The 4,273-nt window shown below is 43.5% G+C and overlaps 1 long non-coding RNA gene across 1 annotated transcript; it reads left to right on the top strand.

The window, feature by feature from the left end:
• Positions 1–2,119: 2,119 nt before the first annotated feature.
• Positions 2,120–3,608, top strand: LOC116867944. The gene is made up of 3 exons (XR_004382690.1): positions 2,120–2,150; positions 2,462–2,689; positions 3,532–3,608. It is a non-coding gene; the product is annotated as an uncharacterized LOC116867944 (long non-coding RNA).
• The last annotated feature ends 665 nt before the right edge of the window (positions 3,609–4,273 follow it).

The following is a 4,273-nucleotide window of genomic DNA, read 5'->3' as shown; positions in this document are numbered from 1 at the left end:
TTGGGCATCACTGTAGAAACTGAAGCTCACTCTGTATAAAACATGCCTCATAGTTGTCTACCTGAGGGACAGAAGAGGACAGGACTTGTCCACCAGCTCCTGTCCCTCATTGGCAAGGATCTCCCCATTAGACAATGTGTTAGCCTGTTTGGACTACTAGAACAGAATACCATAAATTGCGTGGCTCATGATAAAAGGGAATTTATCTCCCACAGTTCTGGAGGCTGGGAAGTCCAAAATCAAAGCGCTGGCAAATTTAGTGTCTGCTGAAAGCCCATTTCCTGGGTCACAGACAGCTCTCTTTTTATTGTGCCTTCAGATGGCAGAAGGGATGCAGAATCTCTCTGGGGTCTCTTTTGTAAGAGCACTAACCCATATATTACGGCTCTACCCTCATGAAGTAAGCATCTCCCCAAGGCCCTACCTCCTAATACCATCACGTTAGGGGTTAGTTTTTCAACATATGAATGGGGGGGTGGGGGGTGCTACAAACATTCAGACCATAGCAGACAGGAACTTGCTTACAATTCCAGGCACGTTCTATTGGGTACCAGGTGTGTTTCTTCAGTTCCCCACATCTCTGGATCAGAAAAGTTCCAGAGAAACAGGTGAGGAATAGTATTAAGGCCTACCTGCAGAAAGCAGGTGTCATTCATTATAGTACAAGATGGGCAGAGAGAATAGGAGCCAGGACATGAGAGGTGCCCAATACTGTCCTTCACACCCCAGTGGAAATGTAAGCCAATATTTTACTTCTCCCAAACATTTTTGCCTCTTTTGTTGATTGCTGATATCAATTTATCCATCAGCAATTAAGTCTTGAATGTATTCAGCAGATAAAGTAAACCTCTCAAAGTCCCTGACATCAGGTTGCCTCTACTCTACCTTTGGTTGTAGATCTGATGTCAGCATGTCATCAAGGTTCTGGAGCCATCAGGGTTGAGAGGTAGAGCCCCAAGAACCACCCAGTCCAGGGGAGGATAATGTCAGGTCTCATGTGGGGATGACACTAACTTAGACCATCCGCACTTGAGCAAATGAAACCTACAACAAAAAGCTTAATTGTAGCTGTTGTCTTCAAGCACAATGAGATATGAATTTGAGTGAAGAAGTTCTGCTGATCATGAAATTCTCATTAGCCACAACAGGGAAAGAAAACAAAAAAAAAAAAAAACAAAGAACAGATCTTCCTTTCAGGTGAGGAGGAAGTGAGGTCCTCCTCACTTCTGACTCTTCTTGGCTTTGGAGAGCCAGCAGTCCCAGACTAACCCTGTTGGCGCTTTAAAGTAGTCCAAGGACAAAGGCCACTGATAAAATACTTCAAGGTATGTCAAATGTTTTACAGAGTTAATGGGAAATATAGCCCCATAATCAAGACAAACTTTGCAGAGACTTGCCTTCCATCTCAACTGACACTTCTATACCTCAGATTCCTATCAGCTCATACCCAGTCCACTCCAATCTTTCTCACACTGTCTCTCTGGTTGTACTTTCCCACATCAGCCCAGCCACAATGGGCCAATTAGTGGTCCAGAGCACCTTTTGGGTTGTATCATTCCCAAGGGCCTTTTGGATTATGTCATTTCTATGCTCATTTCACTCCATCTCATTTCACTTAATTCCCCTACATAAATCCTATGGTTCAGCCTGTAAGAACAACCCACACATATGACTGACCACTCAGAGTCCAGCCCATTCTACATCATCACCAGGGTCCTCATCCTAGAACCAACCTTAGGACTTCACTCCTGAAATGAATATGGGGAGCCCATTCCTAGCCCTTACTTCTTATCCCAGCCTCATGGCTCTAAACACATTCCTCTCTATAAATACTTATTAACTACCTTTGCTGTGCCAAGTCCTAGAGTAACAAATGAGTAAGACGTAGTTCCTGACCTCAAGGAATCCCATGCCCAGTGAGAGAAATGTGTAAATAAATAATTATGAAACAATGTGATATTACCTTATTAAAGAGGGACAGACGACTCTGGAGAGTGGGGAGAAAGCAATTAGAGAAGAGAGAACACCTGATCTAAATCCTGAAGAAAGAGAAAGAATTTATAAATACAAAGAGAGGAAGGGCATTCCGAGCCAAGAGACAAAGGCCCAGTGAAGGGGGGGGGGGGAAGCATGGAGAGGTGAGCTCAAAGGTAAGTAAGACAGAGGCCCTGTGAGTCTTGCACTCCTGGTGAGGAGTCTAGGCTTTACTCAGAGGAAGCTCTGCTGAGTTAGAGGGAATGACTTCAGTCAGACTTATATTTTAGAAATCTCGTGCTTGGGGATGCCTGGGTAGCTCAGATTTTAAGTGTCTTCCTTCAGCTCAGGTCCTGATCCCAGGGTCCTGAGATCGAGTCTCACATCAGGCTTCTTGATCAGTGGGGAGCCTGCTGCTCCCTCTGCGTCTGCCCCTCACCCCTGCTTGTCTCTCTGGCAAATAAATGAACAAAATTTAAAAAAAAAGAAATCTCGTGCTTGTAACGTGGATGATGAACATCTAAGGGAGACAGAGGCGGACAGATAAAGACAGCGGAAACAGACCAGTGAGGAAATTATTGGGGTGATTTCGATAAGGAAGAACAGGCTTCAAACCAAGCAATGGCTGAGGAGACAGGGAAGAGAATGCCTGTGAACACTGCTAAGTGTTGGACAGATTTTATTGTACAACTAGACAACTCAGACAACTTACCAGGTGTGCTATGGGTTAACCAGTGTTTCACAGTTAAGGTTAGAGACATTACTCTACCCAAACCCTGTGTCCCTGAGAAAAGTACACAGCCTTCTAACCACGTCTCTTCTACATGAACACTTAAGTCCAGCCCGTTCTTAGGGAAGGCACTATTTGTATTCATCGGTTTACCATCCTCCATGCCAACCACACACAGAATCCTTCCAACTTACACTTTTGTTTGCTGAAGTCGCGATTAGCACATCTTTATGTGGTGACACACAGCCAGATTCTCAATTTTTTTAGCAAATATAATTTTATTAATTTATTTATTTCTGACTGTTCTTGCAAGAAGAAACCAAAGAAAACCTTTCTGAATATTCTTTGACAGATTGCAAACCATCAGCGGTAATCAGAAAAGGAGAAGGTGGTCGTGGGGACATGTTTACCTACTGGAAAACAAGAAGAAATGGCTATTTCTCTCATTACCATTACTATTACATTTTGGAGAGAATGGGAAGAAAGAAGACATCCTGATATACAACAAAAGTGAGAAAATGCTCAAAACCCAAGGTCCATCAGGGTAAAAACAATGCTTATCAATGTACTCCCAGTGTTTAGCACTGTGCCAGACACTCTTTAGGTTCTCAGTAAATGCTTGCTGGGGAGAAGGGGAAAAGGGAGAGAAAGGGGGAAGAAAGGAGAAGGAAGGTATGGAGGAAAGGAAGAAGAGGGAGAAGGAAGGGGAGAGAAGGAGGGGAAAAGAAGGAAAGAAGGATTCACTGGTGTCAGAGTACCTTAGGAATTGAATGACTATGGTCCATGCCAGATACCCTCTGTTCACTCAAACCCATGCCTTGGATCAGAGAAAAGAACGTGGCACAGGAAGAAAGACAAAGGACTGAAGAAGCTAAAAGTGTATCCAAATGTCCTGAGCTACTCCCACCTGAGGGATTCACCAACCCTCTGATGGCCTCCTGCTTCTGAACAGGTAAGCCTTTTGCAAACATCACACTGCTATCCCCTCTGCTGCAATGCTCTTCCCTCAGATCACAACTCAAATCTGACCCCCTTAGAATGACTTTGACCAAGCCTGTAAGTACAGCAGATCTCCAGATACCACCACGTCTCCCTGTTTCATTCTCCTTACAGTGCTGATCACTTCCCAAAGCTGTTTTATGCATTTATGTGTCTCCTAGTTTATTGCTTATTGCCTCCCAGGAGAACGTAGGCTTTGCAGACTTCATCACTGTCTACCTTCTAGCTAACAACAGCTCCTACCATATAATATGTCCTCAATGACTAATTTGATGAGTGAAAGTCCAACTAAAGAGATGAGGACACAGAGCAATAAGGATGGATCTGAAAAGCGTAATGCCTGGTGGGGGGAAAAAAAAAAAGGCACAAGAAATGGAACAAAATCTATAACAAATTTCCATTTACATAGGTTTGAAATACAGGCACGGCAAGGCATTGGTACATTTTGCACAGCATAAAAGGCATTAATACATTTTGCACAGCATTAAAATCATTGATGATGTTGAGGAAGGCAAGTTATTGAGGTGTCAGAATAAAAAGAACTACATACATATAAGCAAGCAAAGAAGA

This window comes from Lontra canadensis, unplaced genomic scaffold (genome assembly GCF_010015895.1).
Source record: "Lontra canadensis isolate GAN:19392208 unplaced genomic scaffold, GSC_riverotter_1.0 scaffold13, whole genome shotgun sequence".
Lineage (NCBI taxonomy): Eukaryota > Metazoa > Chordata > Mammalia > Carnivora > Mustelidae > Lontra > Lontra canadensis.
Note: the sequence above shows the minus strand (reverse complement) of the source record. Positions and strands in the feature narration are given on the sequence as shown.